The sequence below is a fragment of the Apteryx mantelli genome, chromosome 24 (genome assembly GCF_036417845.1).
Source record: "Apteryx mantelli isolate bAptMan1 chromosome 24, bAptMan1.hap1, whole genome shotgun sequence".
NCBI lineage: Eukaryota > Metazoa > Chordata > Aves > Apterygiformes > Apterygidae > Apteryx > Apteryx mantelli.
This window is the reverse complement of record NC_090001.1, coordinates 4698090-4710144: the sequence shown is the minus strand read 5'-3', so window position 1 is coordinate 4710144 and position 12055 is coordinate 4698090. Positions and strand designations below refer to the sequence as shown.

The 12055-nt window shown below is 51.1% G+C and overlaps 1 pseudogene; it reads right to left on the bottom strand.

Annotated features, from left to right (window-relative positions):
• Positions 1-2601: 2601 nt before the first annotated feature.
• On the bottom strand, positions 2602-3523 carry LOC136994115 (olfactory receptor 14I1-like; annotated as a pseudogene).
• Positions 3524-12055: the final 8532 nt, after the last annotated feature.

Below are 12055 nucleotides of genomic sequence, written 5' to 3'. Positions count from 1 at the left end.
TGCTGTGAGAAGGAGGTTGGGCTAGAGACAACCTGAGGTCCCTTCCAGCCTGAAGCATTTGGCATTTCTTTCCACCCTGGGTTTTCTCTTGTTGACCTTGGAGAAAACAGTCTGCTTACTGTCTTGTCCTGCTCTGGTCAGAGGAGTTCAGATTCAGGGCTGCTTGGCAGGTACCCCCACATAGCCCCGGGTTTTCATTTGCTTCAGCTTTTACTGCATTCTACCCTCTTTTCCACCTTACAAGCTCTTCTCCTTTACCACCCTGATCTCCTCCCATGCAGTCAGACCACCTCTCTTTACCCTGTCCCCATTGACCCTGCTTTTGCTGCCTTTGTACCTTCCTTTGCCTTCTCCGAGATGGTTGCCATGCTCATTTCCACCATTGCCAGCACTTCCTTTGAAATACTACCCCCTTTATTATCTGTAGTGTCCTGCAGCTCGTCATGCTGTTATCCTGTGAGAGGCCTGGCAAGATGGGAAGAGGCATCTGCACGCACACATTCAGAGCTGACAGAAAGGAGCTTGAGTGGAGAGGGTGCTGGAGAAGCTTGGAGATGAGGCCAACAGAAGCCTGCTGAAGTTGTGCAAGGGGAAGTGGCAGGTGCTGCCTTGGGGGAGTGACCCTGAGGAGAAGGGCCTGGACATTACGAGGGATGCCATATGAGCCTGTGGTGCGTGCTCACCACAGATGATGCCAGCTGCACACGGGGCTGCATTAGGAAGCGTCTGCCCACCCAGACAAGGACAGTTACTATCCCCCCTTGACTCAGCACTGGCGTGGCCACATCTGGAATCATGTGTCCCAGCGTGGGATGCCCAGTGCTGGAGGAATGGGGAGGACGTGGAGAGGGTCCAGAGGAGGTCTGCCAAGATGGGGAGCATTGCCTGCAGCACATGACCTGTAGAGGGAGGCTGAGGCACCTGGGCTACATTATCCTGGTGAAGTGGAAGCTAAGGGCAGTAGAGGCCTTGTTTCCTCCTCCTGCCTCCCAGGGAGCACCTGGAAGGTGCCATCTCATTATCCCTAACTCAGCGTGGCACACCCCCACCCTCACACTGCCCCCACAAAGAGGCCTGAGCAAAGTCTGAGGCAAGGGATCACCCTACCCAGGGGCTGGGTGTCACTGCCTGGCCATGTTGTATGATAAAACGCATCAAGGGTGACTTGGCATCAGAGCCACCTGCACATTTCCTTTGCCTACCTGCAATCAGGGCCTACAACTTTCTGCTCTAATCAGCCCCCAGGGAGGCTCTGTGAGTAATGGCCCTCAGGGGGACCCATTAATGCTCCTAGAAGCTTTGGGACTGGCTTCTGAATTCAACTTCTTGAGAGCTTTGTACAGTCTCCTCTCAGAATCTGACGTTCATGGACTCAGTACTTAATACACCCGAGGGCCATTAAAATGCAAAAAGCCCTAACAAGCCCTGTCTATCCCCATAATTTCCTTCAGTCCTCATGTGGCTAATTGGAGACGTTTCAGCAGTGTCTTTACAAGAGGAAGATTTCAATAAACACCTAAAAAAAAAAGAGAAAGGATTTCTGCTGGTAACGTTTTCTTTACTTTTCAGCTTACAGAATAAGTGATAGCCACATTCTCCAACTCATAGTGACTCAGAGGGTCTCCTAAGGAATCGAGATGTGTGAGAAAAGCAGTATTTTTGACAGGAGACATGTACGAACAGCCTTGCTCCTCACCTCCCCAGCCCTGCCATTTCTCTCGTCAGCCACTGGGGACCTACCTCACTCTGGTTAAAATCGAAGCTTTCTTCCACTCAGCTCTGTAGCTGAATGCTACAGCCTCTCTGCACCAATTCCCACCTGCTTTCCTTTGAGAACTAGCTGCAAATAGACACAGAAGGCTTTTTCTTTATTGGGATTCAGAAAAAGTAAAAGATGATGGAGTTGAATGAAAAACAAAATAAACTCCTAAATTGTGTTTCAAGTCCAGGCTGCCTCCAGGGAAGTGCACGTTCCACAAGGGACAGCCTTAGTAGAAATGTTTTAGACAGATTGATGGGAAAGGATAGAGGAAAAACCCACTTAAGGCATTGTCTAAAGAGACAATCAGCCTCCTGAAAGACGAGGCAAGCTTTACACTCCCCGAAGCTCAGAGCAGTACCTAGAGAGAGCAGAGGTGTCTGAAGGAATAAAGAGAAAGGAGAGAAGGAAAAGTGGGAAACAAGGGAAAGTGCCTATGTCCAGATAGTCTGCTGCAAAGATGATTTTAGAAATTTAATCAGGATGTGGGGAAATATGTGAAAGCTTACTGAGATTAAGTCCTTAGCATAACAGGCAAAGCGGTGTTACACCAGCCTGAGGGGTAGATGAAAATTTCTTGTCCTGAGATTCACAACTTTCCTGACAATTTCCATTATTTCATCATGGGAAAACATGGACATTTTTATTACGAGTCAGTCTCCAAATCCAATCCCCACTGACTAATCAATTTGGCAGACAGGGTTTGTGCCTCTGGAGAAGTGGGATGAATTCAAGTATTTGTGTACAAATGACTATCACAGGCAGAATGCCCAAAGCACAAGAGTTGCCCGAGGTAAATTGGAAATCCCCTGTGAGGAGAGATGGGCAGCTTATTGCTGCTGAAGTAGTAGCAGTTGAACCAGTTTCTTCAGGGCGTCCTTGAGCTCCTTGTTCCTCATGCTGTAGATGAGAGGGTTCACTGTTGGAGGCACCACTGCGTACAGAACAGACACCACCAGATCCAGAGCTGGGGAGGAGAGGGAGGGGGGCTTCAGGGCGGCAAAAAAGCCAGTGCTGATAAACAGAGAGACCACGGCCAGGTGAGGGAGGCACATGGAGAAGGCTTTGTGCCGGCCCTGCTAAGAGGGGATCCTCAGCACAACTGTGAAGATCTGCACGTAGGACAGCACAATGAAAACGAAACACCCAAAGACTAAACAAAGACTATCCACAAGCGCCCCAAGTTCCCTGAAGTACGCCTCTGAGCAGGAGAGCTTGAGGATCTGGGGAATTTCACAGAAGAACTGCTCCACAACATTGCCTTGGCAGAGTGGTAATGAAAATGTTAGCAGTGTGCAGGAGAGCATTGAGAAAACCACTGGCCCAGGCAGCTGCTGCCATTTTGACACAAGCTCTGCTGCTCATGATGGTCCCATAGTGCAGGGGTTTGCAGATGGCCACGTAGCGGTCATAGGCCATGACAGTGAGAACAAAATACTCAGCTGAGATGAGAAAGTAAAAATGAAAAACCTGTGCAGCACATCCCCAGTAGGAAATGGCCCTGGTGTTGCTCAGGGAATTAGCCATGGATTTGGGGACAGTGACAGAGATGGTGCCAAGGTCAAGGAATGACAGGTTGAGGAGGAAGAAGTACATGGGGGTGTGGAGGCGGTGGTCGCAGGCTATGGCTGTGATGATGAGGCCATTGCCCAGGAGGGCAGCCAGGTAGATGCCCAGGAAGAGCCAGAAGTGCAAGAGCCGCAGCTGCCACGTATCTGCAAATGCCTGGAGGAGGAACTCATTGAAGGAGCTGCTGTTGGACATTTGCTGACGCTGGGCATGGGGGCCTGTCCAAGAAGGAAAAGACAGGGACAAATTAGAGCAGTCTTCTGGGAGACATACCCTTTGCCTTCCTCACAGAACCTCCCACTTTTCCTCTCTCCTTTACCTTCTTTCAGCTCCCCGGCTCGAGCTCCGCTTTGTGCTGCCTGAGTGTGCCATGCAGAGCAGGGGCCTCTGCGAACGATTTCCAGAGGAGTCAGTGCTGCTCTGCTGGGGGGTGTAAATGGAGGAAGGTGGCAAACATTTCCAGTTCTTTGGTGGGGATAGGAGGGGGTTGGGCTCCATGAGTTGAGCTAAGGAGTCTCAGGCCAGTGACCCAGTGGGAATGTCAATATACTGATGCGCAGTGTTGTGACGGTGAGCACAGCATAGAGACCAGTAATGGGGATCACACTGGTATTGTGATTGAACTGATACTGCAATTGCTCTATTTTGCTAAGTGTAACTCACACTTGTATTGTGATTTCAGCATATTGCTGTGTCACTCTGCTCAATCAAAAATCCTGTGTAATGTCCAATATCTTCAAAGAAGTAAATTTTGATATTCAACATTACACCGTCCATGTGTGGAATAGCTAAAAGAACCTAGTCAGAGAGGATTGGACTCTGAGAATTGGCTCTCCTGCCAGCTGTCTTGGAAAGGGAAGATGCTTGGGTGGGATTCATCTCCCCCAGCCTTGCCCTCCTGAACAGAGGTGTTTGTATCTGAAGCAGCCACACCAGCTCCCATTCTAGCAAGGCAGGGAAACTCTCACATGGAGGCAGCGGGTGCCCGACCCTTTCAGGATGTCTCCATTCCAATGCGATAGACCCTCTCCTCACACCAAGTTACCATCTGCTCTTCCTCTGTAGTGCGAGTGGGGAGTGACTAGCTTTGATGTACGCATCCTGCAGCAGATTATCTCTACCCCTTATGTGGAAAGACTGTTCAACATTTTGGCACCTCTTTTCTCTCGAATATAATCTTCAGCAGAGGTGTCTGATTAGATATTGATTTAGCTTTTAGATATCTCCATCTCACCGTGGGAGCATTCTTTGACAGGGTAGAAACCTTTGGCATTTCAACTGCTCTGAGGATGAGCATTTGTGCATCCCAAGAGGAAAAAAGGGCTCACTGTGACTTTGTACAGAGTCACGGGATGTGGTCTGTCCATGAGTCTTGCCCCTCATGGCCTTGCGCTTGCACCTCACTCAGCTAAAGGACACTCACAGTCACAAGTTTCTCTCAGAAACAAAGGGGACTGAGCTGAGAGCAGAGGACTTCAGGTTTTAAGGGAAGATCTCCACATTCTTCTCTCTCAGGTCAAATAGGGAGAGAAGGATGAAGAGCATGACAAGGTCAACTAATTCGCCAACTCTTTGCATTGCATTTCCTGGAGCCTCACAGGGTTCAGGGGGCTGCGGACAGCTTACTCCTCCGCACACCCCTCTGTTGCACAACTTGCAGGGCAGCTGTCTGAACTGCAGCTGAAACTCCCCAACCCCAGGCAGCCCAAGAGAAGACCAGGAGCAGCAAGGACAGGAGGGAGCAACACAGTGATGCTGCTGCCAAGGGAGGCAAGGAGAGAGAGACAGATGGGCACTCAGGAAAGCTTTCATCTTCCCCAGCTGGACATGCTACCTCAAAGACAGCAAGACTGCAGGGCAGTCACTCTCAGCCCCTTTGTTGGGCAGCACGAAATGGGCCCGTGGCAGGAGAGATGCCCCTCTCCTCTGCTGCAGGTCTGGCTGCAGAGGAGGTGGCTCATGGCCTGCACTCCATGGCTGTCAGGGCAGAGGATCTGCTGGGTGGGAGCAGAGACACAGGGGACTGGCTCAGAGGAAGGTGTCTGCATCAGAGGGACTGACCATCACTTGCCCAAATCCTTCCTCCCACAGCAATTCCATTTGCAGTTCCCTCTCATTCCCTGCCCATCTCGCTGCCTGGAACTCTCCCTGCTGGCAGCTCCTTCTCTATCCCAATGTCTTTTCCCTGTCGGTGCTCACAGACCCCATCCCACCCTCTGCATGCTCCGTTCTGCCCGACAGAAACCTACCGGGACAGGGCGCTGGGCAGAGGCATTGCTGTGCTCAAAGGTCTTGAGGAGCAGGTCAGAAAACCCCTGACAAGGCCATAAAGGTGATGCTGGTGCTGTCTGTAGGCTGAGGAGGGGTTGAAGGGGTTTGCTGAGCTTTCTCACAGACCGTGTGATCTCTGAGAGGGAAGGTTTGGCAGTCCAAATTCCTTGCCAAAAAACAACAAAAAAAACCCTCTTTCCTTTTATCTCCCTGCCAAAATTAGCACCTATTCTTTCTAGTTTTATCAGTACTAAGTAGCTTTTTCTAGTTGGAGAGCTCCTTCCCTTTCTCTTAACCATTTTTCACCTTCCTCCTAAAAGACCCTTCGCGTATGTCCTGTGCGTGAGCTAGAGCTGTGAGCACCCCGACACGCACAACACCCGCTTGATGGGAGAATGAACCTGTCCTGCCAGATGTCACTGAATCTATCAGCCATAGGATGGGATGGGTTTAGAAGACCTCTCTAGGAAGCAGTGTTGCCCTGCAGCCAGAGACTTACCGTGTCAGGGGCTGTGAAGATTTCGCCCACTATGAGCACTCAGGTGTCCTCCCACTCCACACTGCCTTTCACTTCTCTCTCTCTTGTCTCATCGCATCTCAGCAACAGCAGGCAGTGCCCACAGCCCTGCTGCTCTTTGCAGAGGAGCTGCTACTGCATACAGCTGTCTCTCAGCAGTGCTGCCAGGTTGCCATGAGCTCCCTCTGTCCCAGGAGCCTGGCCCTGCTTAGGAGCAGAGGCCCAGCAGAAGGAGTGAATTTCTCTGTCTCTTGTGCTCCCTCCACCTGGGACACGTTCACTAAAGTAGATGACAATAATGAGCTAGAGTCCCTCTCTCAGCCATGCAGAGACACTGATTTCAGCATGACTATTTGTTGCATCAGAGGATGGTCATCTAGGACACATGGAAACGTCCCACTCTGGAAGACCCTGTTCCCATCTCTTAACTACACAGCACACCTAGACAGGGACAAGAAGAGAGTTCATTTTCCCATGGTTCAGGTATTGACTCAGGTGGGTCCATCTGGCAGCTCATGCCTGTGTGGAAGTCCCTGGGATGGAGTGGGATTCAGCTCTCTCCCATGAACTCCACAAACACACAGGAGGTGGGATTCCCCTTTCTCAACCTGTAGTGAGCACAACATAGACTTCCGTGTGCAAGCTCCTTGTCTAAGCTCCCACTGTAACCAGTAGAGATGGAGGGTGGGAGTCAGTTGTTGACACACAAAAACCTGGTGACATTTGAGTAGACAGAGGTGGTCCAAAGCATGTGTTTGCTTGCTGTGATGGAGCAAGTGTGAGACCCACGTCCTTCTAGAGCCTCAGCTGGGGGCCATGTAGGGAATTTCCTTGGTCATCTGAAATGACACGAGATGCCTAATACTGCTAGAGCTCCACTCATGAAGCTGAGGCACAAGCAGATCCCTACACTGTAAACGGTTGATGTAATTCAGTGCAGAGACTTCATTTAATGACAGAAATAGGCTGGCAGGGCTATGTCAGATTCCTGGGGTTTCACAGAATCAGAGAATCACAGAACGTTTGAGGCTGGAAGGGACCTCTGGAGATCATCTAGTCCAACACCCCTGCTCAAGCAGGGTCACTTAGATCACGTTGCACAGGATCACACCCAGGTGGGTTTTGAATATCTCCAGAGAAGGAGACTCCCCAGCCTCTCTGGGCAACCTGTTCCAGTGCTCTGTCACCCTCACAGTGAAGAACTTTTTCCTCATGTTCAGATGGAATTGTCTGTGTTTCAGTTTGTGCCTGTTGCCTCGCGTCCTGTCACTGGGCACCACTGAAAAGAGTCTGGTCCCATCATTTTGACACCCTCCCTTCAGATACTTGTACACGTTGATAAGATCTCCTCTCAGCCTTCTCTTCTCCAGGCTAAACAGGCCCAGCTCTCTCAGCTTTTCCTCATAAGAGAGATTCCCCAGTCCCCTCATCATCTTTGCAGCCCTTCGCTGGACTTGCTCCAGTAGTGCCACATCCCTCTTGTACTGGGGAAACCAGAACCGGACACAGTACTGCAGGTGTGGCCTCAGCAGGGCTGAGGAGAGGGGGAGGACCCCCTCCCTTGACCTGCTGGCAACACTCTTCCTGATGCACCCCAGCATACCATTGGCTGCCTTGGCCACAAGGGTACATTGCTGCCTCAGGCTTAACTTGGTGTCCACCAGCACTCCCAGGTCCTTCTCTGCACAGCTGCTTTACAGCAGGTCAGCCCCCAACCTGTACTGGTGCAGGGGGTTATTCCTCCCCAGGTGCAGGACCCTGCACTTGCCTTTGTTGAACTTCATGAGGTTCCTCTCCGCCCACCTCTCCAGCCTCTCCAGGTCTCTCTGAATGGCAGCACAGCCCTCTGGTGTATCCGCCCCACCTCCCAGTTTTGTATCGTCAGCAAACTTGCTGAGGGTGCACTCTGTGCCTTCATCCAGGTCATTGATGAAGAAGGTGGACAAGACTGGACGCAGTACCTGGGGGACACCACTAGCTACAGGCCTCCAACTAGACTCTGTGCCACTGATCACAACCCTCGGAGCTCTGCCATTCAGCCAGTTCTCAATCCACCTCACTCTCCACTCATCTAGACCACACTTCCTGAGCTTCCCTATGAGGATGTTATGGGAGACAGTGTCAAAAGCCTTGCTGAAGTCAAGGGAGACAACATCCACTGCTCTCCCCTCATCTACCCAGCCAGGCATTCCATCAGAGAAGGCTATCAGATTGGTTCAGCATGATTTCCCCTTGGTGAAGCCATGCTGACTCCTCCTGATCACCTTCTTGTCCTCCACATGCTTGGAGATGGCCTCCAGGATGAGCTGCTTCATCCCCTTTCCAGGGATGGAGGTGAGGCTGACTGGCCTGTAGTTTCCCGGGTCCTCCTTCTTGCCCTTTTTGAAGACTGGGGTGACATTGGCTTTCTTCCAGTCCTCAGGCACCTCTCCTGTTCTCCAGGACCTTTCAAAGAGGATGGAGAGTGGCTTAGCAATACCATGCACCAGCTCCCTCAGCATTCGTTGGTGCATGCCATCAGGGCCCATGGATTTGTGGGTGTCAAGTTTGCTTAAATGATCTCTAACCCGATCCTCCTCCACCAAGGGAAAGTCTTCCTTTCTCCAGACTTTCTCTCTTGCCTCCAGGGTCTGGGGTTCCTGAGGGCTGGCCTCAGCAGGAAAGACTGAAGCAAAGAAGGCATTCAGTAACTCTGCCTTCTCTGCATCCTTCGTCACCAGGGCACCCACTCCACTCAGCAGTGGGCCCACATTCTCTCTAGTCTTCCTTTTGTTACTGATGTCTTTGAAGAAGCCCTTCTTGTTGTCCTTGACATCTCTTGCCACATTTAATTCCAAATGGGCCTTAGCCTTCCTCCTCGCATCCCTGCATACTCTGACAACGTTCCTATATTCCTCCCAAGTGGCCTGTCCCCCTTTCCACTTTCTGTAGACTTCCTTCTTCTGGTTGAGTTTTGCCAGGAGCTCCTTGCTCATCCACGCAGTTCTCCTGCCTCCTTTGCTTGACTTCTTACTCATAGGGATGCACCGCTCTTGAACCTGGAGGAAGTGATGTTTGAATATTAACCAGCTCTCTTGAACCCCTCTTCCTTTTAGGGCCCTAACCCATGGGATTCCTCCAAGTAGGACCCTGAAGAGGCCAAAGTTTCCTCTCCTGAAGTCCAGGGTTGCGATCCTACTCAGTGCTCTGCCTCCTCCTTGCAGGATCCTGAACTCCACCATCTCCTGGTCACTGCAGCCAAGGCTGCCCCCAACCTTCACATCTTCAACCAGGCCTTCTTTGTTTGTTAGTACGAGGTCCAGCAGCACACCTCTCCTCCTTGGCTCCTCCACCACCTGTGTCAAAAAATTATCGTCAATGCTCTGATAGACGGAGGAACCTCCAGGACTCTTTGTGCCTAGCTGTGTTGTCTTTCCAGCAGATATCGGGGTGGTTGAAGTCCCCCATGAGAACCAGGGCCTGGGATCGTGAGGCTACTTCCAGTTGTCTGTAGAAGGCCTCATCGACTTCCTCTTCCTGATCAGGTGGCCTGTAGTAAACACTCACAACAGTGTCACCCATGCTAGCCTGCCCTTTAATCCTTACCCGTAATCTCTCAACTCGCTCTTCATCCACCCCTAGGATCAGTACAAAGCCAGGGGCTCACCACAGACTCTCTTTGGGTGACCTGTTGACCCACAGCACAAGTGACATTTAGTTTTCCAGAAGTTCAGTGTGAACCAATCAAGCTGCATTTTTTTTTGGCACTTTCTCCTTCTCATGCTATTTCCTACTCCCCAGAAAAGCTCCATCACCTCTGAAATCACCCTTCAAGCACTCACAGGCTGCTGCTGTACTGCCCGTAGCCTCCACTTCACCAGGCTGAAGAAGGCCAGGTCCCTCAGCCTCCCTCTACAGGTCATGTGCTGCAGGCAACGTGCCCCATCTTGGCAGACCTCCTCTGGACCCTCTCCACGTCCTCCCCATTCCTCCACCACTGGGCATCCCACACATGATTCCAGATGTGGCCACGCCAGAGCTGAGTCAACGGGGGATAATAGCTGTCCTTGCCTGGGTGGCCAGATGCTTCCTAATGCAGCCCCATATGCAGCTGTCCTGATCTGTGGTGAGCATGCACCACAGGCTCATATGGCATCCCTCATAATGTCCAGGCCCTTGTCCTCAGGGTCACGCCTCTGATGGTCTGGGAAAGCCAAATGAAGGTAAAAAGTAAGAAAAACTGGAGCCAGGGGGACGGGGTAAACAGAGGTGGGCTATTTGTATGGGAGGGCATGTGTATGAGAAAAGCAAAGGACTTGGAAGGGAGAAAGAGGAAAACAGAAACTTGAAGGTGAAATGAAGACTATGAAGAGAGCTGTTTGTGGGTACCTGCCACACAGTCCTACATCTGAGCAACGGTGACTGGAAAAGAACAAGACAGCAGCGTGTGCTTTGACCATATTGTTTCTGACTTACTTCCATGGTCACGCGGAACCTGAGGGCTTTCCCTACCATCAAGAAGGGAAGATCCGAGGTGGAAGGAAATACAAAATCATCCAGGCAGGAAGGGGCATGGGGAAGTGTCTAGGCCAACCTCCTGCTCACAGCAGGCTCAGCTATCAGGTCCGACCAGGGGGCTCATGGCTTTATTGAGTTAGGGGTGAAAACCTGCAAGGGAGGAGATGGCACAGCATCTCTGGGAAATCTGCCTGTGACTGCAAGGCAGGAAAGGGAGAGTCAGATACCGGTATAGAGAGACACTCAAGGTTTGTGAGGGGTTAAACAAAGTAGGTTTAATGAAGGACTTACACTCTAAACTGAGTGGGGAGGCCAGGACACTGCTCGGAGGGGTCACTGATGGGCGGATGCTGGACACAGGGCTGGGACGCCCAGGCGGGGCTTACTTTGTGTATCCTAAGGGCCCCTTAGAGCTAGTTCCTTATCTCCACTATGCAAAGCTCGAGTCAATACTGGCTGTGAAGCAGCTGGACATTGTTGACAAAAGGGAATAGGCATGTCCAGCCCTGAGCGGCTTTGGTCAGTGTGTACAGAGCACACTCCAGGGCTGTGAGAGCGTACTCTGCTGCTCCCCTGACTCCTCAACAGATCTCCTGCAGCGGTTCTCACTTCACTGCCCCAGGTTTTGCCTATCTGGATGAAAAAAAAATTTCCTTATACCCAGCCTGAACCTCTCTTGTTTCAACTAATGGTCATTGGCCCTCATCCTTCCATCGATCACAACAGTGAGGAGCATCATGTTGTAAGGCACAGGTATTGCAGGCTGTGAGAAGGGCCCGTTCTGGAGAGGTAGCCATTCATAATTAAGCTTTGAACTGAAAACCTTTCAGGCCCAAGAGGCAACCTCCCACCACTGGGAGGGGCTGGCTCTGGAGATGCCATGTGTGGTGCTAACCCACATGCGGAAAAGGAATTCAGGAGTGCACGAATCGCAGTAACTATCACCAGAAAGGACAGAATCACCAAACCATTCCAGTTGGAAGGGACCTTGGGAGGTCTCTAGTCCAGCCTCCTGCTCTACTCAAGATCAACACTGTATTCACATTAAGTTCCTCCGGGCTTTGTCCAACAGCACGCTGAAAGCCTCCAAGAACAGAGAGTCGAAAAGATCTCTGGACCCCACTTCAAATACTTTGTTATCCTCATTGATGTTTCTCCCTTAAATCCAATTCAGGCTGCACTGGAGTCGGCTTATAACCATTCTAGCTGCACTTGTGTCAGCTAATAACCTCTCATTCTCCTGCTCTGAATCTCTGTAAAGAGCCAGGTTCTTTATCGGCGGTAACTGTTAGAGAATATCGGACTGAAGCTGTCTAGAATTAATCGCTTAGCATAACTTCGTTAGCACTAGTAGCTAAATTTGCTGAAGCCTTATGCCTCAAGCTGTGAATTTTTACCTAGATAAGTAAAAGGGGGACCCAGGGCCGGTTCAAGCTAGAGAG